The sequence below is a fragment of the Eriocheir sinensis genome, chromosome 11, assembly GCF_024679095.1.
Source record: "Eriocheir sinensis breed Jianghai 21 chromosome 11, ASM2467909v1, whole genome shotgun sequence".
NCBI classification, from domain to species: Eukaryota; Metazoa; Arthropoda; class Malacostraca; order Decapoda; family Varunidae; genus Eriocheir; species Eriocheir sinensis.
In genome coordinates, this window is record NC_066519.1 from 652,690 (window position 1) to 679,791 (window position 27,102).

The following is a 27,102-nucleotide window of genomic DNA, read 5'->3' on the forward strand; positions in this document are numbered from 1 at the left end:
AGTGTTTATAAATGTTATAAATGGTGTTAGATGCAATGTCTTAAGTAGAAATTGTAGTGGAAGAGTTGTAGGTTCTTGTGGTGGCTTGGATTTGGTAGTAGCTGTTGTAGTTACTTAGAAAACTGGAGTTGATGTTAGGTGGAGGTACCAGACAACCACTTTTTTGACTCATTGGTTGCTATTATAAGATATTCCCGCTTCTCACCTCAGCTATTTCTAAAGGTCAAAGAGGGGGTCAGTCGAGTTCTAATGAGTGTTTCTTACGGTTCACGGTACAGAAGAAGACTCACACTAGCACCAGGCTCATAAAACTACCCCTGGAAATGCCCACAACTCCCACGAAAGACTTGTCAAATATGTGCTTCTAGGTTCACGGTACAGAAGAAGGGTCACACTACCACCAGGGTCATAAAGCTACCTCTGGAAATGCCCACAACTCCCACGAAAGCCTTGTCAAATATGTGTTTCTAGGTTCACGGTACAGAAGAAGGGTCACACTAGCACCAGGGTCATAAAACTACCCCTGGAAATGCCCACAACTCCCACGAAAGACTTGTCAAATATGTGTTTCTAGGTTCACGGTACAGAAGAAGGGTCACACTACCACCAGGGTCATAAAGCTACCTCTGGAAATGCCCACAACTCCTAGGAAAGCCTTGTCAAATGTGTGTTCTTGGGTGGCAATATGTCTTGTAGTACGACCCATAATGTTTGGATACTTTGCTTTTCCTGAAGTTATAAGTGGACTTAGAAGGAAATGTCTTAAGTGAAAATTGTAGTGGAGGAGTTGTAGTTTCTCGTGGTGGCTCCAGATTCATCGTAGCACTTGTAGTTACTTATAAAAACACCTTTGAACTAACCACAACTACCCCACTCTGTAGGTCAGCCTGCAGCCGTCTCCTCCTCTGGCCGCTCCGCAGCGCCCAGGAAACAGTCTCTCATCATCTATTTGTCGCTCTGGGAGAGTCCACACACACACTGAAACAGTCATGTGTGCGTGGGAGTGTGTGCGCGCCTGTCACCCTGAGCGTATCAATCATGAGTGTCTATTTCTGCACACACACACACACACACACACACACACACATGGAGTTGACGCACGCGCTGCTCTCCGACGCGTACATGGGCCAGGAAGACACAAACACACACAGGGTTTCCTTCTGGAGCTCTGTGTGCGTGTTTTGACGGCCAACAAGGACCGCGTACATAAGCTCTGGCCCCATGTGCGTGAGAGTGTGTGCACGGAGGAGCGATAGTGTGTCCCAAAAAGTATCGGTCTAAGTGTTCCGACACACGGAAGGAAGGAAAGAAGTGTTGGGTGAATGCCGTGATAGAACACACAGTGTTTGTAGTGGTGATGATGCAACATCACACTACCCTAACACTCTACATGGGGAAAACATCTGCACAATGAAGTGGCTGCGTCAACTATACAACATGGCCATTGCTCCTGCCTCCAAGGGACGCTTTCAGTCACTTGGTTTGTCTTGATCGTTACCAATGGCGCCGATCGACGCTATAGTTTTCCACGTGAAACTGGCTTATGGGGTCGTGGCGGAGGAGGCGAGAGGTGTTGAGAGTGTGTGGCAAGGTGCGGGGCTGGGCTAACCCCACTACCACCCCATCGGCCAGTTTGACTTGGAAATACTATAGCGGCGATAACAGCCATTGCTAACGATCAAAACAAACAAAGTGACTCCATAAAGGCATCAGAGGCCACCAATGGCTGGCCAGGCCAATGTGGTGTTATGGAGACCTGCTCCTTGTCAAGGCTGAAAGGATTAAAACAAAGCACCTGATGGTTGCTGGGTGAGGATGGGGTAGGCTACCTTTATAAGGTAGGTGAGGATGGGGTAGGCGGTGGCCGAACTGGTAGCGTACTGGACCCACATTCGCCGCGTGATGGACGACGCGGATTCGAATCCTCACGCTACCACTCGGATTTTTCAGTCACTGCCGAGTGGCTTAAAACTACCCACATGCTGTCCTGAAGACCAACCATCAACCCGGACTCTAGAGGAAGCCGTCCAAGCGAATCAAGAACGAGTTCCGGGGGGCAGCATGAGCCAGTGCAAGATGGCGCCACTATAAACACTCGCCTGCGCCAGAACGGGCTGGGCCGACCATCAGGCCCCACCTGGAAGATGCCTAGCGGCGCAATAGGCAACAACGTAAAAAAAATATATATATATATATATATATATATATATATATATATATATATATATATATATATATATATATATATATATATATACAGGTGAGAATGGGGTAGGCTGCCTTCATACCTTTATAAGGTATATACAGGTGAGGATGGGGTAGGCTACCTTCATACCTTTATAAGGTATATACAGGTGAGGATGGGGTAGGCTACCTTCATACCTTTATAAAATGTATACAGGTGAGGATGGGGTAGGCTATCTTCATACCTTTATAAGGTATATACAGGTGAGGATGGGGTAGGCTGCCTTCATACCTTTATAAAATGTATACAGGTGAGGATGGGGTAGGCTATCTTCATACCTTTATAAGGTATATAGAGGTGAGGATGGGGTAGGCTATCTTCATACCTTTATAAGGTATATACAGGTGAGGATGGGGTAGGCTGCCTTCATACCTTTATAAAATGTATACAGGTGAGGATGGGGTAGGCTATCTTCATACCTTTATAAGGTATATACAGGTGAGGATGGGGTAGGCTATCTTCATACCTTTATAAAATGTATACAGGTGAGGATGGGGCAGGCTACCTTCATACCTTTATAAGGTATATACAGGTGAGGATGGGGTAGGCTATCTTCATACCTTTATAAAATGTATACAGGTGAGGATGGGGTAGGCTATCTTCATACCTTTATAAAATGTATACAGGTGAGGATGGGGTAGGCTACCTTCATACCTTTATAAGGTATATACAGGTGAGGATGGGGTAGGCTATCTTCATACCTTTATAAAGTGTATACAGGTGAGGATGGGGTAGGCTATCTTCATACCTTTATAAGGTATATACAGGTGAGGATGGGGCAGGCTACCTTCATACCTTTATAAAATGTATACAGGTGAGGATGGGGTAGGCTATCTTCATACCTTTATAAAATGTATACAGGTGAGGATGGGGTAGGCTATCTTCATACCTTTATAAAATGTATACAGGTGAGGATGGGGTAGGCTATCTTCATACCTTTATAAAGTGTATACAGGTGAGGATGGGGTAGGCTGCCTTCATACCTTTATAAAGTGTATACAGGTGAGGATGGGGTAGGCTATCTTCATACCTTTATAAGGTATATACAGGTGAGGATGGGGTAGGCTGCCTTCATACCTTTATAAAGTGTATACAGGTGAGGATGGGGTAGGCTATCTTCATACCTTTATAAGGTATATACAGGTGAGGATGGGGTAGGCTGCCTTCATACCTTTATAAAGTGTATACAGGTGAGGATGGGGTAGGCTATCTTCATACCTTTATAAAATGTATACAGGTGAGGATGGGGTAGGCTATCTTCATACCTTTATAAGGTATATACAGGTGAGGATGGGGTAGGCTATCTTCATACCTTTATAAAGTGTATACAGGTGAGGATGGGGTAGGCTATCTTCATACCTTTATAAGGTATATACAGGTGAGGATGGGGTAGGCTATCTTCATACCTTTATAAAGTGTATACAGGTGAGGATGGGGTAGGCTGCCTTCATACCTTTATAAGGTATATACAGGTGAGGATGGGGTAGGCTATCTTCATACCTTTATAAAGTGTATACAGGTGAGGATGGGGTAGGCTGCCTTCATACCTTTATAAGGTATATACAGGTGAGGATGGGGTAGGCTATCTTCATACCTTTATAAGGTATATACAGGTGAGGATGGGGTAGGCTATCTTCATACCTTTATAAAGTGTATACAGGTGAGGATGGGGTAGGCTGCCTTCATACCTTTATAAGGTATATACAGGTGAGGATGGGGTAGGCTACCTTCATACCTTTATAAGGTATATACAGGTGAGGATGGGGTAGGCTATCTTCATACCTTTATAAAGTGTATACAGGTGAGGATGGGGTAGGCTATCTTCATACCTTTATAAGGTATATACAGGTGAGGATGGGGTAGGCTATCTTCATACCTTTATAAAGTGTATACAGGTGAGGATGGGGTAGGCTGCCTTCATACCTTTATAAGGTATATACAGGTGAGGATGGGGTAGGCTACCTTCATACCTTTATAAAATGTATACAGGTGAGGATGGGGTAGGCTATCTTCATACCTTTATAAAGTGTATACAGGTGAGGATGGGGTAGGCTGCCTTCATACCTTTATAAGGTATATACAGGTGAGGATGGGGTAGGCTACCTTCATACCTTTATAAAGTGTATACAGGTGAGGATGGGGCAGGCTGCCTTCATACCTTTATAAAGTGTATACAGGTGAGGATGGGGCAGGCTGCCTTCATACCTTTATAAAGTGTATACAGGTGAGGATGGGGCAGGCTGCCTTCATACCTTTATAAAGTGTATACAGGTGAGGATGGGGTAGGCTATCTTCATACCTTTATAAGGTATATACAGGTGAGGATGGGGTAGGCTACCTTCATACCTTTATAAAGTGTATACAGGTGAGGATGGGGTAGGCTATCTTCATACCTTTATAAAGTGTATACAGGTGAGGATGGGGTAGGCTATCTTCATACCTTTATAAAGTGTATACAGGTGAGGATGGGGTAGGCTACTTTCATACCTTTATAAAGTGTATACAGGTGAGGATGGGGCAGGCTACCTTCATACCTTTATAAAGTGTATACAGGTGAGGATGGGGTAGGCTACCTTCATACCTTTATAAAGTGTATACAGGTGAGGATGGGGTAGGCTATCTTCATACCTCTATAAAGTGTATACAGGTGAGGATGGGGTAGGCTATCTTCATACCTTTATAAGGTATATACAGGTGAGGATGGGGTAGGCTGCCTTCATACCTTTATAAAGTGTATACAGGTGAGGATGGGGTAGGCTACCTTCATACCTTTATAAGGTATATACAGGTGAGGATGGGGTAGGCTATCTTCATACCTTTATAAAGTGTATACAGGTGAGGATGGGGTAGGCTGCCTTCATACCTTTATAAAGTGTATACAGGTGAGGATGGGGTAGGCTATCTTCATACCTTTATAAAGTGTATACAGGTGAGGATGGGGTAGGCTGCCTTCATACCTTTATAAAGTGTATACAGGTGAGGATGGGGTAGGCTGCCTTCATACCTTTATAAAGTGTATACAGGTGAGGATGGGGTAGGCTGCCTTCATACCTTTATAAGGTATATACAGGTGAGGATGGGGTAGGCTACCTTCATACCTTTATAAGGTATATACAGGTGAGGATGGGGTAGGCTGCCTTCATACCTTTATAAAGTGTATACAGGTGAGGATGGGGTAGGCTATCTTCATACCTTTATAAGGTATATACAGGTGAGGATGGGGTAGGCTACCTTCATACCTTTATAAGGTATATACAGGTGAGGATGGGGTAGGCTGCCTTCATACCTTTATAAAGTGTATACAGGTGAGGATGGGGTAGGCTACCTTCATACCTTTATAAAGTGTATACAGGTGAGGATGGGGTAGCCTGCCTTCATACCTTTATAAGGTATATACAGGTGAGGATGGGGTAGGCTGCCTTCATACCTTTATAAGGTATATGTATACCAAAAAAAAATCCTACATTATTATAAATTTATAAGTATGAACTGACAAGTGAGATTAATTAATCCTTGCGGTAATGTTGCCAACTTGCCGTATGTTTTTACTAGGTAAACAATCCTCCTCCTTTAGTGTTGAGTAACTTGTCAGGCAGTGTATCATAATGGTCACCAACCAACCAAACAGTAACAGAATAAAAGTACTCATTCAGCACCAGCTCATTACCATTTATTTAGTATTTCATTTATCATCACTGTCACTGTAACTCCTGTGTGTGTGTGTGTTGGTGTGTGCGTCAGACTGTAATTTAGGGACAGTTTATGGGTGAGCATTTGGGTGGTGTGTTATGGTGACCAACTATAGTCTTGTTTCATTCCATCTGTCCACCAACAAAGTGGGACTTTTGACAGATGTGGCACCTGTGCATTTCTACTCCTTGAATACATGAAAATCAGCTCTTGAAATAGATACCCAAGCTGATTTTTCAATGATATACATGAATGTTTATGTATACAAAAAAACAACTCAGTCTTTATAAATTGCAAACATTCTGATCAGCATGGATAATACAGCATACAAGCTCGCAAAAAAACAACCTTGCATCAAACAGTGTAGTCAGGTCCTACTCAAGCGATCTATTGCTTTTCAAATGCCTATAATTCATTTCATTTCAGGTTCATTAACCCGTCCGCTGTGATTGGCACGGATTTCGCCTTCACTGGTAGCCTGGTAACATATACTCCCAGGTCTTTCTCTGCCTCTGTGGTGGATAGTGGAGTGTTTTCCATGTGGTATTGGTGTGCTGGGTATCCCTTCACTGGTAGCCTGGTAACATACACTCCCAGGTCTTTCTCTGCCTCTGTGGTGGATAGTGGAGTGTTTTCCATGTGGTATTGGTGTGTTGGATATCCCTTCACTGGTAGCCTGGTAACATGTAGTCCCAGGTCTTTCTCTGCCTCTGTGGTGGATAGTGGGGTGTTTTCCATGTGGTATTGGTGTGTTGGATATCCCTTCACTGGTAGCCTGGTAACATATAGTCCCAGGTCTTTCTCTGCCTCTGTGGTGGATAGTGGGGTGTTTTCCATGTGGTATTGGTGTGTTGGATATCCCTTCACTGGTAGCCTGGTTACATACACTCCCAGGTCTTTCTCTGCTTCTGTGGTGGATAGTGGAGTGCTTCCCATGTGGTATTGGTGTGCTGGATATCCCTTCACTGGTAGCCTGGTAACATACACTCCCAGGTCTTTCTCTGTGGTGGATAGTGGAGTGTTTCCCATGTGGTATTGGTGTGCTGGATATCCCTTCACTGGTAGCCTGGTAACATACACTCCCAGGTCTTTCTCTGTGGTGGATAGTGGAGTGTTTCCCATGTGGTATTGGTGTGCTGGGTATCCCCTCCCAAGGTGCAAGACATTAGATTTTTCTTCATTGAATTGTAGCAGCCACTTTTTGATCCATTGCTGTAGCTTAGAGATGTTGTCTTGTAGGAAATCTGCAGTCAAGGGGTTAAGTATATATTGGTGGGCTTTGTGCTGTAGTACATTATATCTATCTATCTATATGAGAGAGAGAGATATTTGTGACTGACTCTCTCTCTCTCTCATGCTATAATAATATCTGTCTCATACTATAACAATATAATTCTTTCCTAAGGTAACTTACTTAATTAATAATGTCTTGTGCTTTACCTGTCTATTTGAGCATCATCTGTGTATCTTTGTGTGTGTGTGTGTGTGTGTAAGGCTGTCAGGTCTACTCTCTCTAAATGTATGTTTCTCTCTCTCTTTCTCATTCCTTCCTCTCTCCCTCTCCTTCTACTTACTCTTCCTCCTCCGTTCATCAAATTTATACCCATTTCCTTCTTTCCTTTTCTCTCCTTTAAATCTCTCTCTTCCATTTCATTCCATTAATAAAAATTTGTATTCACAGATTTGGAGGAAGAAGAGGAGGAGGAAGAGATAACAAGAGGAACAGAAGAAGGAGAAGTAATCTCTCTCTCTCTCTCTCTCTCTCTCTCTCTCTCTCTCTCTCTCTCTCTCTCTCTCTCTCACACACACACACACACACACACACACACAGTAAAACACACAATTTCTTCTTAATTTCAAAAACTTTATTAATATATATTTTGACAACGTCCAATCAGGTTCCACAGACTGGCTCCTCCCCGAACCCTTCTGTGGGGGCATAATTTGAGCCATAGAAGGCCGGGGGAAGATCTAGCCTATGGAACCTTATACACAGACATACATATATACACACATAGAGTACCTCCTCTCTCTCTTTCCTCCTCCTCCTCTTCCTCTTGATGTGGCAGTGTCAGGAGAAGAGATCACCTGGGAGATTGAACAAGTCCTGGAGATGTTGAAGAAGGAATATATATATATATATATATATATATATATATATATATATATATATATATATATATATATATATATATATATATATATATATATATATATATATATATATATATATATACCTCACCTCAGCCCACAGGATGTCCCACCACAGTATGTTGACAATCCCCACAGACACATAACCCCCAGCCACATAACAGGACCCCTCTCTCTCTCTCGCTCTCTCTCTCTCGCTCTCTCTCTCTCTCTCTCTCAGGTCATAAGGTCAACAGGATGTTTATAACCCCTACAGACACATGCCCTCTTAGACAGCAACCCAACCCACACCATAGATAGCCACATGACCTCCCCTGTGTGTGTGTGTGCTGTTCTATTGATAAATAAAGATGGAATTGCAATGTGTGTTATTATTATTGTTATTCCAATGGGTTTGAAGAGAGAGAGAGAGAGAGAGAGAGAGAGAGAGAGAGAGAGAGAGAGAGAGAGAGAGAGAGAGAGAGAGAGAGAGAGAGAGAGAGAGTGAAGGAAATAAACCAGATGTAAAAGGGAAAGAGAAAATGATAAGGATTAGAAGGAAGACGATAATATGGCTGAAGGGAGAGGAGATGAAAGCAGGGAGAGAGAGCAATGCAAGAGGGAGAGAAAATAAATAATGGAACAAGAGAGAAAGACTGGAAAGGAAGGGACAGGGAGGGACAGGAGTCTTGCCCTTACAACATTTATCTGGACCTCCGCAGACTGGGAACTTGGGGGAGAGGGAGAGGAAGGGAGGGAAAGAGAGGGAGGGAAGGAGTCTTGCCCATACAACATTTATCCGGACCTCCACAGACTGGGAACTTTGGGGACAGATGGAGAGGAAGGGAGGGAAGGAGAGAGAGGGACAGGAGTCTTGCCCATACAACATTTATCTGGACCTCCACAGACTGGGAACTTGGGGGACAGGTGGAGAGGGAGAGGAAGGGAGGGAAGGAGGGACAGGAGTCTTGCCCATACAACATTTATCTGGACCTCTGCAGACTGGGAACTTGGGGGACAGGTGGAGAGGGAGAGGGAGGGACAGGACCATACAACATTTATCTGGACCTCTGCAGACTGGGAACTTGGGGGACAGGTGGAGAGGGAGAGGAAGGGAGGGAAGGAGAGGGAGGGACAGGGCCATACAACATTTATCTGGACCTCTGCAGACTGGGAACTTGGGGGACAGGTGGAGAGGGAGAGGAAGGGAGGGGCAGGAGTCTTGCCCATACAATATTTATCCGGACCTCCGCAGACTGGGAACTTGGCGGACCGGTGGAGAGGGAGGGACAGGAGTCTTGCCCATACAACTTTTATCCGGACCTCCGCAGACTGGGAATTTGGGGGACCGGTGGAGAGGGAGGGACAGGAGTCTTGGGTTTAGCTACAACAATTATCTGGACTTCTAACTAACTAACTAAGATAATGACAACTTAACTCTATGACAAAGAGCAGCAGCAGCCAGGCACTTGATGAAAAGCATAAGACAAGTGAAGCTTCTGGGTCATGTGCTGAGGAGGAGAGAGTGACTGCTTGCTTGGAAGGAAGAAGAGCAAGAGGATGTCAAAGGATCAAACTCATGGCTGGCCTGCTGCAAGGCATGGATGGCAGACACAGTGTGGCTGATGACAGGGAAGGGAAGGGAAGGGACAGGAAAGGGAAAGGAAGGAAGGGAAAGGAAAGGAAAGAAAAGGAAGGGAAGGGAAAGGAAGGAAGGGAAGGGAAGGGAAAGGAAGGAAGGGAGGGAAAGGAAAGGAAAGGAAAGAAAAGGAAGGGAAGGGAGAGGTCCATGGTCGCCTTGCCCCCTCACTGAAGGTAAAGGCAACTTGAATCAGAAAGAAAGGAAGGTTGCTTGGACTTGGGACTTCCTTCAGCTATTTCTTGGACTATGATGGACTGTAGGGGCTGACTCTGGGGTCTTCTGAGATGGTCTTCCTTCCTTCCTTTGGTTCTTCCTTTCGACGTTTTCCGGAGCTGTGGACAAACAGACCCATTAGCATCCTGTTGTTGTTGTTATTTTTTCTTGTTCTCTTTCCTTCCTTCCTGTTTCTCCCTTTATCAACTTTCCTCTCTTCCTTCCTTCCTTCCTGTACTTCATTTTCTCTCCTCTCTACCTTCCTTCCCTTCCGTTCCTTTCTTTCCCTTCCCTTCCTTCCTTCCTTCCTTTCCCTTCCCTTCCCTTCCTTCCTTTCCCTTCCCCTCCCTTCCTATTCTTTCCTCCACCCCTGACAGTCTGCCCCGAGCTGCCCCGTCCATTTCAAGTCCCCCCCGGCAGGATGGATCTTTCACCGTAAAATTCAGACTACCGTTTCCGAGCATCCTATTTCATCCTTAACACATTTCCTAACTGTTTTAGGCTGTGGATCATTGCCTCAGTCCACAGGGGAGTAACACACACACACACACACACACACACACACACGCATGGATTGGAGTAAAACAGGAAATTCTACGAGAAGAAATGTATTTACCAGTGGCGAATCTTTAAAATTTGGCACCTGGGGCAGTACAGTGATTTGGTGATCATATAGTCCTCGGTAAAAGTAGCTATCAAATGTCAGGCTGTGGAACACCAGCGACGTCAAAGGTGTGTACTTTATAGGAACAGCGCAGCTAAAATCACACTTTGACTCAACTGGAGAAATTTTTATTTTATTTTATATTTCTTACAATTCAAAATTCTGGTGTCCAATTTTGGCGGCCCCGAAACCGCGCACCCGGGGCCTTGGCTCCCCTAATACTTGGCTGCTGGTATTTACACGTCTCTTACATCACATTGGAAACCCAATGAATCAATTTACTGTTTGTACAGCTTCTTAACACACACACACACACACACACACATGCACACACACTCATACAGATGGACACACACACACACACACACACACACACACACACACACACACACACACACACAGCTTCAGAAAATGCAAATAAACACACACACAGTCAGATTGAAATACACACACACACAGACACACAGATGAAAACTAAGGAAAGATGTGAATATCAAGATGAGGCATATAAGGAAAAAAAGGAAAAATTCCGCAAAGGCAGGTTACGATGGACTCAAGACTTTCTTCGCTGGGGTAGACTGAACTGATATGAAGAGGAGGATTGATATTGAATTTAAAGACAAGACCAAATAAGAATAACAGAGACAAATATAAAAAAGAAAGAAATGAATATGTGAAAATAAGGAGAGAAGAGGAAGCTAAATTTGAAAGAAGAATAGTTTTAAATTGTGAGGAAGAACCAAAAATGTTTTACAAATTCACAAATGGGAAGTTAGAAAGAAATGCAGGAGACTAAAAGAAAAAAACCTATTCTACAAGAAGGACGAAGAAATTGCAGAAATATTAAATAAAAATTTTCATAAAGTGTTTACGAAAGAGACCGACTTTGACAGAGGGCTCGAAAATCATAATGAAGAGAAGCTAAATTATGTAAAGGTTGAGAAAGGGGAACTGTTGAGGCTGATGGAAACTTTAGATGGAAGGAAAGCCATGGGGCCGGATCACATCTCCGGTCAAGTGTTAAAAGAGTAAAACTGATTTTTTTTTTTTTTCTCTACAGCTAAAGAGACAGCTCAAGGGCACAAATAAAAAAGTAAAAAAAGGCCTGCTACTCACTGCTCCCGAACAGAGGTTAAAGGAGTGTCCACAATCAGAGGTCAATTTCAGGAGGAGAGGTGTCCTGATACCCTCCTCTTGAAAGAATTCAAGTCATGTCCTGATACCCTCCTCTTGAAAGAGTTCAAGTCGTAGGCAGGAGGAAATACAGATGAAGGAAGATTGTTCCAAAGTTTACCAGCGTGAGGGATGAAAGAGTGAAGATGCTGGTTAACTCTTGCATAAGGGGTTTGGACAGTATAGGGATAAGCATGAGTAGAAAGTTGTGGAGTATATGTTACCAGGCTACCAGTGAAGGGATATCCAGCACAAAAATACCACATGGGAAACGCTCCACTATCCACCACAGAGAAAGACCTGAGAGTGTATCTTACCAGGCTACCAGTGAGGGGATATCCAGCACACCAATACAACATGGGAAACACTCCACTATCCACCACAGAGGCAGAGAAAGACCTGGGACTGTATGTTACCAGGCTACCAGTGAAGGGATATCCAGCACACCAATACCACATAGGAAACACTCCACTATCCACCACAGAGGCAGAGAAAGACCTGGGAGTGTATGTTACCAGGCTACCAGTGAAGGGATATCCAGCACACCAATACCACACGGGAAACACTTCACTATCCACCACAGAGAAAGACCTGGGAGTGTATGTTACCAGGCTACCAGTGAAGGGATATCCAGCACACCAATACCACACGGGAAACACTTCACTATCCACCACAGAGAAAGACCTGGGACTATATGCTACCAAGTTACCAGTGAAAGCCAAGTCCATGTCAATCACAGTGGAGGGGTTAATACAGATTGCAACCACTATAACCAGCATGCCCAGGCCAGAGAATAAGAGAGAGACAGTAAGAATAAGAGAGCCTTGCAAACTTGATCACAGAGAGGGAGAGAGAGAGAGAGAGAGAGGAGTGGGTCATGCAAATTTATAGGGAAGACATAATGAGAGAGAGAGAGAGAGAGAGAGAGAGAGAGAGAGAGAGAGAGAGAGAGAGAGAGAGAGAGAGAGAGAGAGAGAGAGAGAGAGAGAGAGAGAGAGAGAGAGAGAGAGAGAGAGAGAGAGAGAGAGAGAGAGAGAGAGAGAGAGAGAGAGAGAGAGAGAGATTTACATAGATTTACATAGAAAATCAGACCACACAGACCTCATGGTCCAGACTTGGTGGTCTGTCCTTAAACCTAAGTGATTTTACATTAATCAGAAGACTCCAAAACGTTGCATTTCTACTCTAGTTGATATTAAGTTGAAGGAAGTGACAGTCGAGCTTATTTTTGAAGGAGTCAATCGTGTTACACTGGACCACTGACGGTGGAAGCTTATTCCATTCTCGCACTACAGCGTTGGTGAAGAAAAATTTGGTGCAGTCTGAATTACTTGTTCACATCTGAGTTTTACGCCATTGTTCCTCGTGCAAAGTGTCATCGATCATAAACAATGTTGATCTGTCTACATTCGTGAAACCATTAAGTATTTTAAAACATTCGATCAGTTTTCCTCGAGGCGACGCTTCTCAAGAGAGAACATGTTAAGGGTAGAAAGCCTTTCTTCGTAGGATTTGTTGCGCAAGGAAGGGATCATTTTCTGTCTGACGCTGAACACCTTCTAATTTAGCAATATCCTTGCATGGTGGGGAGACCAAACTGTACCGCATATTCCAAGTGGGGTCTGACTAAACTGTTGTAGAGCGGGAGTATTACATCTTTATTCTTGAATACAAAGTTTCTTTTAATGAAGCCCATCAATCTGTTCGCTTTATTTGCTGCATCGATGCATTGCTGTGAGAATTTGAGGTTTGACGCGATTTTGACCCCCAAGTCTTTGACGCATTGAACGCTTTGAGTTTAACACCGCATTTCAGATTCGAACTTTATTCCTCGCTCCAACTTGATGGACATGGCACTTGTCTAAGTTAAAGGGCATCTCCCATCTATCCGACCAAGTGAGAGAGAGAGAGAGAGAGAGAGAGAGAGAGAGAGAGAGAGAGAGAGAGAGAGAGAGAGAGAGAGAGAGAGAGAGAGAGAGAGAGAGAGAGAGAGAGAGAGAGAGAGAGAGAGAGAGAGAGAGAGAGAGAGAGAGAGAGAGAGAGAGAGAGAGAGAGAGAGAGAGAGAGAGAGAGAGAGAGAGAGAGAGAGAGAGAGAGAGAGAGAGAGAGAGAGAGAGAGAGAGAGAGAGAGAGAGAGAGAGAGAGAGAGAGAGAGAGAGAGAGAGAGAGAGAGAGAGAGAGAGAGAGAGAGAGAGAGAGAGAGAGAGAGAGAGAGAGAGAGAGAGAGAGAGAGAGAGAGAGAGAGAGAGAGAGAGAGAGAGAGAGAGAGAGAGAGAGAGAGAGAGAGAGAGAGAGAGAGAGAGAGAGAGAGAGAGAGAGAGAGAGAGAGAGAGAGAGAGAGAGAGAGAGAGAGAGAGAGAGAGAGAGAGAGAGAGAGAGAGAGAGAGAGAGAGAGAGAGAGAGAGAGAGAGAGAGAGAGAGAGAGAGAGAGAGAGAGAGAGAGAGAGAGAGAGAGAGAGAGAGAGAGAGAGAGAGAGAGAGAGAGAGAGAGAGAGAGAGAGAGAGAGAGAGAGAGAGAGAGAGAGAGAGAGAGAGAGAGAGAGAGAGAGAGAGAGAGAGAGAGAGAGAGACAGAGAGAGAGAGAGAGACCCAACATAGTGAGGGAGAAGGTGTGGTACAGAGGAAGGACATCAGACTATTTACCAACATGCCAAACCAAATCTTATATGCAGGTCTTACAGTAGCGAGATTCATGCAGACAAATCAACATACTACAGGAAGAGGAAGAGGAGAAGGGAACAGTTGGAAAGTTTGGTTTAGTGGGCGCAACATCTGTGGTCATATGCCGGAGAGAGACAGAAGGGTAAGGAATTATAGGAGAAGGGAACAGTTGGAAAGTTTGGTTTAGTCGGCGCAACATCTGTGGTCATATGCCGGAGAGAGACAGAAGGGGAAGGAATTATAGGAGAAGGGAACAGTTGGAAAGTTTGGTTTAGTCGGCGCAACATCTGTGGACATATGCCGGAGAGAGACAGTAGGGGAAGGAATTATAGAAGGGAACAGTTGTAAAGTTTTGTTTAGTGGCCGCAACATCTGTGGTCATATGCCGGAGAGAGACAGAAGGGGAAGAAATTATAGGAGAAGGGAACAGTTGGAAAGTTTGGCTTAGTGGGCGCAACATCTGTGGTCATATGCCGGAGAGAGACAGAAGGGGAAGGAATTATAGGAGAAGGGAACAGTTGGAAAGTTTGGTTTAGTGGGCGCAACATCTGTGGTCATATGCCGGAGAGAGACAGAAGGGGAAGGAATTATAGGAGAAGGGAACAGTTGGAAAGTTTGGTTTAGTCAGCGCAACATCTGTGGTCATATGCCAGAGAGAGACAGAAGGGGAAGGAACTATAGGAGATAGGAACAGACCCCAGGAGACGGGACACAACCCCCGATTAATACCTGGTACCCATTCACTGCAGGGTGGACAGGGGCGTAGGGTATCGGAAAAGCCGCCCAAATTTTTCCGCCCACCCGAATCGAACCTGGCTCTCTCGGTTGTGAGCCGAAAAGCAACCACTGCACCACGAAGCCCCCCAAGACTGAGCTGGGAATGGAAACAAGAAGACAAAAAATTTAGCACAAAAGAAGAAGGAAGAAAACTACTGCCAGAAGAAGATGAACAAGGAAATAATGATGAAGTTAACAACACTCACCAATTGATTCCTGTGTGTCCCTTCATCATCATCCTCCTCCTCTTCCTCTTCTTCTTATCTCTGCAAATTAAGTTAGGAATTAGAACTGTATAAACACAGATTCTTTTGGAGAATAATACATTTTTTCAATAATTTTAATGTTTTCTTTATGAGAGAGAGAGAGAGAGAGAGAGAGAGAGAGAGAGAGAGAGAGAGAGAGAGAGAGAGAGAGAGAGAGAGAGAGAGATAGAGAGAGAGAGAGAGAGAGAGAGAGAGAGAGAGAGAGAGAGAGAGAGAGAGAGAGAGAGAGAGAGAGAGAGAGAGAGAGAGAGAGAGAGAGAGAGAGAGAGAGAGATTTACATAGATTTACATAGAAAATCAGACCACACAGAACCAAGTTACCAATCTTTGTGTCGTCTACAAATTTACTAATGCGGTTATTGAGTCAAACATCCACGTCGTTGATGTAAATAATGAAAAGCACTGGGCCAAGAACCGAGCCCTGAGGGACGCCACTAGTGACTGGCGCCCACTCTGAGTTAAATCCGTCAATCACTACTCTATGTTGTCTGTTGCTCAACCAATTCGCGATCCATTGGTTTACTTGACCGTCAATACCGATTTGCTTTAATTTGTAAAGTAATTTATGATGCGGGACTTTATCAAACGCTTTCTGGAAATCAAGATAGACTACGTCCAGTGATTTGGTTACGTCATAAACAGTGAAGAGGTCGTTATAAAAGGTAATAGGTTTGATAGGAAGGATCTTTTGTTTCGGAAGCCATGTTGTGAGTCCCCAATCAAAGAGTGGCTTTCAAGGTAACTCACAATTTTGTCTGTAATTATGCCCTCAAGCAGCTTACCTACAACCAAAGTTAGACTAATGGGCCTGTAATTATATATATATATATATAGAGAGAGAGAGAGAGAGAGAGAGAGAGAGAGAGAGAGAGAGAGAGAGAGAGAGAGAGAGAGAGAGAGAGAGAGAGAGAGAGAGAGAGAGAGAGAGAGAGAGAGAGAGAGAGAGAGAGAGAGAGAGAGAGAGAGAGAGAGAGAGAGAGAGAGAGAGAGAGAGAGAGAGAGAGAGAGAGAGAGAGAGAGAGAGAGAGAGAGAGAGAGAGAGAGAGAGAGAGAGAGAGAGAGAGAGAGAGAGAGAGAGAGAGAGAGAGAGAGAGAGAGAGAGAGAGAGAGAGAGAGAGAGAGAGAGAGAGAGAGAGAGAGAGAGAGAGAGAGAGAGAGAGAGAGAGAGAGAGAGAGAGAGAGAGAGAGAGAGAGAGAGAGAGAGAGAGAGAGAGAGAGAGAGAGAGAGAGAGAGAGAGAGAGAGAGAGAGAGAGAGAGAGAGAGAGAGAGAGAGAGAGAGAGAGAGAGAGAGAGAGAGAGAGAGAGAGAGAGAGAGAGAGAGAGAGAGAGAGAGAGAGAGAGAGAGAGAGAGAGAGAGAGAGAGAGAGATATATATATATATATATATATATATCTATATATATATATATATATCTATATATATATATATATATATGAAGGTTGCGTCCCACAGGTGGCTACTCCTACACCCACCGTAAACATGTATATAATTGTATAAGATAATCGGCAGAAGCTTTTAAATAGCTCCCCAACGGTCGGGGGAACTTTAGCACAGAAAAATAATACTGCCATGTACTAATGTACTGAGCATGTTCAAATAAAAAAAAAAAGAGAGAGAGAGAGAGAGAGAGAGAGAGAGAGAGAGAGAGAGAGAGAGAGAGAGAGAGAGAGAGAGAGAGAGAGAGAGAGAGAGAGAGAGAGAGAGAGAGAGAGAGAGAGAGAGAGAGAGACCCAAATAGTGAGGGAGAAGGTGTGGTACAGAGAGAGAGAGAGAGAGAGAGAGAGACCCAAATAGTGAGGGAGAAGGTGTGGTACAGAGGAAGGACATCAGACTATTTACCAACATGCCAATCCAAATCTTATATGCAGGTCTTACAGTAGCGAGATTCATGCAGGCAAATCAACACACTACAGGAAGAGGAAGAGGAAGAGGAGAAGGGAACAGTTGGAAAGTTTGGTTTAGTGGGCAGCGCAAAATCTGTGGTCATGTGCTGGAGAGGGACAGAAGGGGAAGGAATTACAGGAGAAGGGAACAGTTGGAAAGTTTTGTTTAGTGGGCGCAACATCTGTGGTCATATGCCAGAGAGAGACAGAAGGGGAAGGAATTATAGGAGAAGGGAACAGTTGGAAAGTTTTGTTTAGTGGGTGCAACATCTGTGGTCATATGCCGGAGAGAGACAGAAGGGGAAGGAATTATAGGAGAAGGGAACAGTTGGAAAGTTTTGTTTAGTGGCCGCAACATCTGTGGTCATATGCCGGAGAGAGACAGAAGGGGAAGGAATTATAGGAGAAGGGAACAGTTGGAAAGTTTGGTTTAGTGGGTGCAACATCTGTGGTCATATGCCGGAGAGAGACAGAAGGGGAAGGAATTATAAGAGAAGGGAACAGTTGGAAAGTTTGGTTTAGTCGGCGCAACATCTGTGGTCATATGCCGGAGAGAGACAGAAGGGGAAGGAACTATAGGAGATGGGAACAGACCCCAGGAGACGGGACACAACCCCCGATTAATACCTGGTACCCATTCACTGCAGGGTGGACAGGGGCGTAGGGTATCGGAAAAGCCGCCCAAATTTTTCCGCTCCGCCCGGGAATCGAACCCGGGCTCTCTCGGTTGTGAGCCGAGTGTGCTAACCACTGCACCACGAAGCCCCCCCAAGACTGAGCTGGGAATGGAAACAAGAAGAAGACCAAGAATTTAGCACAAAAGAAGAAGGAAGAAAACTACTGCCAGAAGAAGATGAACAAGGAAATAATGATGAAGTTAACAACACTCACCAATTGATTCCTGTGTGTCCCTTCATCATCCTCCTCCTCCTCTTCCTCTTCTTCTTATCTCTGCAAATTAAGTTAGGAATTAGAACTGTATAAACACAGATTCTTTAGGAGATTAATACATTTTTTCAATAATTTTAATGTTTTCTTTATGAGAGAGAGAGAGAGAGAGAGAGAGAGAGAGAGAGAGAGAGAGAGAGAGAGAGAGAGAGAGAGAGAGAGAGAGAGAGAGAGAGAGAGAGAGAGAGAGAGAGAGAGAGAGAGAGAGAGAGAGAGAGAGAAAGCTTTGTAGTACCTGTAGAAAAAGATGAGTGGAGTAAAGGTTTAGTATGAGAGCAAGGAGGAGGAGGAGGAGGAGGAGGAGGCCAGTGGTCCAGCCAGCCCACCCTGACCCTCAAAACTAACAGGGCAACAAGACACAGCTGAGAACATAACCTCCCTTGTCTGTCCTGACCTTCAGAGATGCATTCTATTACAGTGTTTGGACAAGAATTGCTCTGCTCTCTATAACACATGAAGGACTGCAGGGGAGTGTGTTTTCCTTCCTAGAACTAGACCCTGTAGGATAGAGGCCTCTGGCAACTGAGAAAGGAGGAGGCAACGCTTAACTCCTGCCAGTCGCCCAGCTGCCTCATTACAGTGATCACGTGTGCCCCTCTGAACGGATTATACTCGGTAAACGCCGCATCAGGAAAAAGTTGGAAAGTTTGGTTTAGTGGGCGCAACATCTGTGGTCATATGCCGGAGAGAGACAGAAGAGGAAAGAATTATAGGAGAAGGAAACAGATCCCAGGAGATGGGACACAACCCCCGATTAACCCCTTCACTATGGCTGGGCCAAAACAGCACCCCACGCCGTATCCGGGATTGCCATGCGCGCCAAATTTCATATGTTGCTATTGAATATGACAAGTTTTCAGCCATAAACTCAACATAATCATCATGTATTATATATGAAAACATGCAGAATTAAATGGTGCTATAGAAAAAAACTCATCATGGTTGAAAACAAAAAACAGCACCCGTCCGGGAGGACTGGACGCGTGCCAAATTTCAAACATCACTATTGAATATAACAAGTTTTCAGCCATAAACTCAACATAATTATCATGTATTATATATGAAAACATGGAGAATTAAATGGTGCACATAAAAAAACATAAATTAATTGATAATTTTGAGATGTAAACATAAATATAGATAAAATAACTCGTATATTGGCTAAAGTGAGCCAGGACGCAGTATGCACGTCCTCGTGTTGAAGGGGTTAATACCTGGTACTCAATCACTGCTGGGTGGGCAGGGGCATAGGGTATCGGAAAAGCCACCCAAGTTTTTCCACTCCGCCCGGGAATCGAACTCGGGCTCTCTCGGTTGTGAGCCGAGTGTGCTAACCACTGCACCACGAAGCCCCCGCGCCGCATCAGGACTCCTGCCTTTATCTTTAATCCTTCAGACCCCATGTGAGGGAGGCGAGTGGGACACCCTCTTCAAGACAGTTCCGAGAGAGCTCTCTTCCACAGCATTTGAATCATTCCCTCGTCTTCTGCCTCCTCCTCTCTCATTGCCGTCACCTTCATGTTCTCTTCCTTGGCATGTAGGTGTTTGGGGCCCACACTGAGCAGGCAGCATTAGTGTCCTCCCTCTCCACCTGTAGAGTGTGAAGTGACTGATGAAAAATAACCTGGATCTAAAGTGACTATCTAAGGGTAAAGGTTATAGGGAAGGCTAAGAGTATGTGGTGAGGAAGGAGCTGAATAATTGGCCTTGATGCTGTAAAAACTTGGAAACTAACACAATTACAATTATAAAAAAAAGTGGAAAAAAATAAATATCAGAGAGGTTTGAACAGCTACTTCCAAGAATTCCCAATGCTTAACAATGATGATGGTGGACCAGAACACACATACTACCTTCCAGAGGAGTTGTGGAGGTGCAAGGGAGGAGGAAGGCCGGGGAGGAGACTCTTCCATCGGCAAGGCTGGGAGACTCACAGCCTGACCAAACCATGAAGGAAAAAAAAAGACCTGAAATGAAAGGAAAACAATTAAGGAGAGGAAACACAGACAAAGGAAAAGACAGTAAAAAAGAGAGGTAAGAAATATCTCAGAGATCAACTAATGAGCCTTGCGGGCTCTGATTGATGATTGATTGATATATTCATGCCAATGGCATCCTTTTTGGGTTGAACATAAGTTTCCTCACTCTCTGGGGGCCTTCGTGGTGCAATGGTTAGCACACTCGGCTCACAACCAAGAGAGCCCGGATTCGATTCCCGGGCGGAGTGGAAAAAATTGGGCGGCTTTTCCGATACCCTACACTCCTGTCCACCCAGCAATGAATGGGTACCAGGTATCAATCGGGGGTTGTGTCCCATCTCCTGCAGTCTGTTCCCTTCTCCTATAATTCCTTCCCCTCCTGTCTCTCTCCGGCATATGACCACAGATGTTGCGCCCACTAAACGAAACTTTCCAACTTTTACTCACTCTCTCCCAAATTAAAAACCAAGGCAGTTTTTGTCTCCCTCACACTCATGCTGGTGCGTCTGGCTGCTGTGGGCTTTATTACACCTTTGTGGTGCTGGCCGACCACACAGTAGTGACAATAGGACACCTCTCCTCCCGAAATTGACCTCTCTTTTTGGCCACTCCTATGTACTCTATTCAGGAGCAGCAAGTATCAGGCTTTTTTTTCATAATTGTTTTCTCCTTTTTTCTTCACGCCCTTGAACTGTCTCCTTTTCTGTAAAAAAAAAATAAAAAAAAAGTTATACAGTGCAATACACTGATTGGATGAAGAATAATTATTATTATATTCTCTTTACAGGCAGTCTCATATATTTTTTTAACTACATAATGGCAGGAGGCCTTTCAATTTCCCACATGGTGCTAATTGTGGTATTGCAAATGTGAAGGAAGCAAGAGAATCCCAGTAAAATTCTGCCGTGTTATAAAAATGCCTTGAAAAGTTGGCTCACAAAATGTTAGTTATGGAGACAGTAATATATGGAAATAATTGCTTATGCACACTTTATTCCATGTCCGCTCCTAGGGATTATTTATAATGATTCATAAAAACCTACAACAAATAAGGAAGTCATTGACACACTAGGTATATATAATGATAAGTGCAGGTTTGGGGAGGAAAATACCTCACAAATAAAATACTAATTTGGCGCGATAAGAAACTGACTCCAGCCGGCGAGACACAATTTTATGCTTTGGCACGCTAAAAAACTGACTCCAGCCGGCGAGACACAATTTTATACTTTGGTGTGCTAAAAAACTGACTCCAGCCGGCGAGACACAATTTTATGCTTTGGTGTGCTAAAAAACTGACTCCAGCCGGCGAGACACAATTTTATGCTTTGGTGTGCTAAAAAACTGACTCCAGCCGGCGAGACACAATTTTATACTTTGGTGTGCTAAATAACTGACTCCAGCCGGCGAGACACAATTTTATACTTTGGTGTGCTAAAAAACTGACTCCAGCCGGCGAGACACAATTTTATACTTTGGCGCACTAAATAACTGACTCCAGCCGGCGAGACACAATTTTATACTTTGGTGTGCTAAAAACTGACTCAGCCGGAGACACAATTTTATACTTTGGTGTGCTAAAAACTGACTCCAGCCGGCGAGACACAATTTTATACTTTGGCGCACTAAATAACTGACTCCAGCCGGGGAGACACAATTTTATACTTTGGTGTGCTAAAAAACTGACTCCAGCCGGCGAGACACAATTTTATACTTTGCCGCGCTAAAAAACTGACTCCAGCCGGCGAGACACAATTTTATACTTTGGCACGCTAAAAAAACTGACTCCAGCCGGCGAGACACAATTTTATGCTTTGGTTTGCTAAATAACTGACTCAGCAGTGAGACACAATTTTATACTTTGCACGCTAAAAAACTGACTCAGCCGTGAGACACAATTTTATACTTTGGTGTGCTAAAAACTGACTCAGCCGTGAGACACAATTTTATACTTTGGTGTGCTAAAAAAACTGACTCCAGCCGGCGAGACACAATTTTATACTTTGGTGTGCTAAAAAAACTGACTCCAGCCGGCGAGACACAATTTTATACTTTGGTGTGCTAAAAAACTGACTCCAGCCGGCGAGACACAATTTTATACTTTGGTGTGCTAAAAAACTGACTCCAGCCGGCGAGACACAATTTTATGCTTTGGCACGCTAAAAAAACTGACTCCAGCCGGCGAGACACAATTTTATACTTTGGCGCACTAAATAACTGACTCCAGCCGGCGAGACACAATTTTATACTTTGGTGTGCTAAAAAACTGACTCCAGCCGGCGAGACACAATTTTATACTTTGGTGTGCTAAAAAACTGACTCCAGCCGGGGAGACACAATTTTATACTTTGGTGTGCTAAAAAACTGACTCCAGCCGGCGAGACACAATTTTATACTTTGGTGCGCTAAAAAACTGACTCCAGCCGGCGAGACACGATTTTACAAATGAACACCGGCTGAAACATCTAAACTTACATTCACTAGAAAGACGAAGAGTGCAGGAAGATCTGATAGAAGTATTCAAATGGGTCAAGGGTTACAACAAAGGCAATATAAGTAAAGTACTGAGAATTAGCCAGCAGGATAGAACTCGCAGTTATGGATTTAAATTAGAAAAGTAAAGATTTAGGAGAGATAAAAGCAAGCATTGGTTTAGTAATAGGGTGGTGGGGGAATGGAATAGACTCAACAATCACATAGTTAGTGCAGGGACGATAGCTTGTTTTAAGAGTAGACTGGATAGCTACATGGACGAGGACGACAGGTGGCAGTGAGGTGTGGGTGCAGTAAGGTGACAGGGTACTGGTGCGTGCCTAGTACCGCCGGTATAAGGAAGATCAAGCCTCTACCTGTAACCCCTGTAACTACACCTCACCCATCGTGAGTAGTGGGGGGGATTCTGGAGCTGCCCTGTGTAGGCCACCCGGCCTCTTGCACTTTCCCTATGTTCTGATGTTCTTATGTTCAGAGAAGAAAACTTATTGAAAGCAACTCGTTCTCATATTCAGATAACCTACACGCCAATTTACACGCAGGACAAAAGAAAATATAATTAATTTTATCTATACGCAACTTATGAGTTTTTGTGACGCTACTGAACCGCGCGATGCTATCAAAATACTACACATAACCCTCGCCCCCCACCTGCCACTGCCCAGCCCCGTTTCGACCTCGCCCCGCCTCTACGCCCACCAGGTCAGGAAGAGGCTGTGTCGCCCTCGCCTCCACCCTTACCTGGAATTCCTCGTCAGGTCAACACTCTGAACAAAGCAAGACCCTAATGCTATGGTGCGCGAGGGGGCTGAGTTAGGCGTCCAGTTTGGCTCCACATTCCACCTCCAAGGCAGCATTAGTCAGTCACAAGTGTCAGACTCCCACAGCCGACATGTCACAAACCCGGGCGTGAGACATGACTTCAGAAGGTCAGGTCAGCGCACCTTCCCACAAGACACATCACCCACGGCAGTGTTGAGCAAGACTGAGGGCTTCAACGCACACAGGCTGGTTAACACGTACACAGTCCTTTGAAAACACGCACACACACGCACACAAGTGGGGCGTACATCGGGGGCGCGTCACCTCACCTACCCCACTCAAAAACACTTGCCCTCCCCCACACACACAGACGCACACAGGCTTGTTAACACGTACACAGCCCTCCTCTAGAAACGCACACACACGCACATAAACAAAAAAAACGCCTTGAGAAGCCCCCCACACCTCCACAAGGCTTTAAACGTACAATAAATAAGTAATAAATACCGTGTGGGAGGGAAAGGACGGCGGGCATCTCGTCTTCCTCTTCTTCTTCTGTGGCCAGTGTTGCCACTCACTAGATATGGAAAAACCTAGATGGGTTGCCTAAAAACATCAAGATTCCGTAAAAAAACTAGATTATTATTTATTATTAATATTATGGTTATATAGTAGTAAATAAAAAAACGTAATTCACAACTGTAGCTCTCTCTCTCTCTCTCTCTCTCTCTCTCTCTCTCTCTCTCTCTCTCTCTCTCTCTCTCTCCAAACACACACACACACACACACACAATCTTCATCTTATAGAGGCAATATGAGTTATGTGTGTGTGTGTATTTACCTATTTGTACTTAGCTATTTGTAGTCTAGGTGGGCCGAGGTAAGCTCCAATAGTCCCGTCTCCATACCTACATTGATCCAGCCTTTCCTTCACCTGGTGGACACTGCTCGCCTCAACCACTTCTTCCTGCAAGCTGTTCCATGTGTTAACACTTCTATGTGGAAAACTATACTTTTTCAAGTCACTCAAACAGGTTCCTTGATTAAGTTTCTTTCCATGTCCTCTCAGCCCCTGTGTTCTCGCAGTAGAGATCATTCTATCCACCTCATCAAACTTATTACAACTTATACAGTGTGATCACATCTCCTCTCTCCCTTCTTTGTTCCTGTGTTGTCAAGTCACTTATACCCTGTGGACGGTAACAGGCTATGGCAGGACACTCAAGGACATAATGTTGTAGAGTGTGACCTCCCGGCCTGGGGCACACACCACAAGACTCGGGTGGGGCACCACTCACCTTCCAGTAGTATTTATACCCTAGTCTAAGACTCATTACAACAAAATCATATAATGCACTCTTTCTACCGTAGGTGACATTGGTGTCTTGCGAAACACGGACATAGTGGATAGAGCTTGGACTACCCCTCTCATGGCAGCTGGCAATGGCAGAGTCGATTGAGCTTTGTGTGTAGAGTTTAGTCTGCCCTTGATATAATTATAAGTATATGCTGCAGGAGTGCCTTCTAGAGTCCTATTAAGGGCACGCCGAGCCAAAGCATCCGCTCGTTCATTAAAAGGGATGCCCACATGAAATGGCACCCAAGTGAAGTGAACCCGATGATTATCCCTCTCTAAGCCGTCAATGGCAAGACACTGATGTACAGTTTCGGCGTCATATGGAGCGGTGGACAGTAGTTCATGTAAGGCCCCTTGACTATCAACAAAGAAGAATACATCTTTAGCAAAAGGAACCACAACATGCAGTCCTTCCAGAATGGCATAGAGTTCCGCACGCGTGGAAGACAGGTGATCTGGAAGCCTCTTGGAGATCTCAATATCAGTGTAGGCATGTGGGCTCCTACGGTAGAAATTAAGTGCCTTTATATGATCTTGTTGTAATGCGTCTTAAACTAGGGTATAAATACTACTGGAAGGTCACCGAAGGTGAGTGGTGCCCCACCCGAGTCTTGTGGTGTGTGCGCCAGGCCGGGAGGTCACACTCTACAACATTATGTCCTTGAGTGTCCTGCCATAGCCTGTTACCGTCCACAGGGTATAAGTGATGTGCCTTCCCTTGTCGCCTGGTTCATTAATCATAACATTGTACCTGATATAATTAAAGAGTACCCAAAGTTTGCTGCCAGGTGGTAATTTAGGTAATTGCATGTGTACCTACTCAGGAATATTATCAGTATTTACATTCTTATTCCTTTTTCTGTTAAGTAACCTCAACATGTGTTTTTATTTTTGTACAATAAAGATTTTGTATTTTTTGTAACTAGCCTAGTCAGGGGTTTGTCTGCAAGACCAGCCATTCCCCTTTGTTATATTTTACAACAATAAATATTTCAATTCAATTCAATCTCCCTCAATCTGTCTTCATACGTCATATTCCAGAGTTCTGGGACCATGCATTTTAGTTGCAATTCTCTGTATTCTTTCCAACTTTCTGATATCCTTCTTTTTATTATTTTCTTCATCATTTCCTTGTCCATATAATAGAATGATATCCTTATATTTTGCATCATCCTGTAGGTTTCTCCAAATAACTTGTTTATATACTTTTCTGGGGGTAGTGCGTCTTGCATCGTTACTCCCAAATCTTTTTCTTCATGTACCACCTTCAAATTTAAGTTTTATTCTCCCATCCTGTATGTTTTCCTCGGTCTATTTTCTTACTTTTCCCCATTTGCATTTGTTTGGATTAAATTCCACTTCCCATAACTGGCTCCATCTATACACTCTATCCAGGGCCCGAATTCACAAAGGCTAGTTCGTAGTTTTGGGCCCTTCGTGCGTAGTTTTGAGAACATTGCGATACACAAAGCTCGCGCGGTAATAACTACGAACTAATCGATGACGTCACGGGATAGCGCGCGGATTTACAAAGCTTTACCGCGCTCTGTGTGACGCTAAATTTGTTGTTAAATAACTACTGCCTCGGGGGTGTAGTAAACGCTAACAATATTATTATATTTACGTAAAAGTTAATGCTTATAAATCGCGTTTTTCAATTTGAAATATAACTTTGCGAGTAGAGGAACCCCATTTCTTTAAAAAATGATGAGATATACACACTTTGAGAAGCATATAATAAGTGTGGGCGGTATGGCAACACCCGGCCGGGGGTTTTGCCAGACCTCCCTCCTCCTTCATCTTCCTACTTCCTCATCCATTCGATCATCCATCCATCTCTACATTTGTCCCTCCGTGGGACCATGGACCTTTGTCGGGTGACAGCCCATGAGTTGGGCTGCAGATATGGCAAGACAGTCTAACTTTTCCTCGTTCCTTCCTTCCGTCCTTGTCTGCCTCGGTATATATATATGTGCCACATTATTTTTAATTTGCTCTCTTCCTGCCTCAATCTCCTCCTTATCTTCTTTTTCTTCCCCTTAAGCATGTTCTTAGATAACAAGACATCGAACAGCAGAGTTACCTTGACGTAAATGTGCAGCAAACAACGAAATAATTGTTCCTAGATTATGATTTAGTACAGTTTGCCTTAAAAGAAAGAAAATGGGAAAAGAGGACGGGTTCTTTTGAATCAGCAGATGGAGGGGCCTCCCTAGG

At 44.2% G+C, this 27,102-nt stretch overlaps 1 protein-coding gene and 3 long non-coding RNA genes across 10 annotated transcripts in view; 3 read left to right on the forward strand and 1 right to left on the reverse strand.

Annotated features, from left to right (window-relative positions):
* Nucleotides 1-8,583, forward strand: part of LOC126996724 (uncharacterized) — a 21,693-nt gene extending 13,110 nt beyond the window's left edge. The window contains exon 4 of the long non-coding RNA XR_007751399.1: nt 7,617-8,583. This is a non-coding gene — a long non-coding RNA (uncharacterized LOC126996724). The remainder of the gene's footprint in view (nt 1-7,616) is intronic.
* On the forward strand, nt 3,576-5,395 carry LOC126996726 (uncharacterized). Of its 3 annotated transcripts, XR_007751404.1 has the most exons (4): nt 3,576-3,717; nt 3,765-3,999; nt 4,141-4,187; nt 5,269-5,395. It is a non-coding gene; the product is annotated as an uncharacterized LOC126996726 (long non-coding RNA). The 3 variants fall into 3 exon arrangements; XR_007751403.1 differs by lacking the exons at nt 3,576-3,717; nt 4,141-4,187 and adding an exon at nt 4,282-4,328 and having other exon boundaries at nt 3,743-3,999; XR_007751402.1 differs by lacking the exon at nt 3,576-3,717 and having other exon boundaries at nt 3,747-3,999.
* Nucleotides 4,936-24,239, reverse strand: LOC126996723 (uncharacterized). 3 transcript variants are annotated; one of them, XR_007751398.1, is made up of 10 exons: nt 24,036-24,239; nt 20,148-20,261; nt 19,509-19,885; nt 18,238-18,297; nt 15,402-15,461; nt 9,389-10,039; nt 9,227-9,312; nt 5,626-9,058; nt 5,156-5,390; nt 4,936-4,967 (listed from the first exon to the last, which is right to left on the reverse strand). It is a non-coding gene; the product is annotated as an uncharacterized LOC126996723 (long non-coding RNA). The 3 variants fall into 3 exon arrangements; XR_007751396.1 differs by adding an exon at nt 20,721-20,976 and having other exon boundaries at nt 9,134-10,039; XR_007751397.1 differs by having other exon boundaries at nt 9,227-10,039; nt 24,036-24,238.
* The window catches only part of LOC126996722 (uncharacterized), a 28,577-nt gene continuing 20,006 nt past the window's right edge, over nt 18,532-27,102 (forward strand). For all 3 annotated transcript variants that reach the window (XR_007751395.1, XM_050857468.1, XM_050857469.1), the window contains exon 1: nt 18,532-18,909. The gene's annotated coding sequence lies outside the window, so the exon portion shown is untranslated. The remainder of the gene's footprint in view (nt 18,910-27,102) is intronic.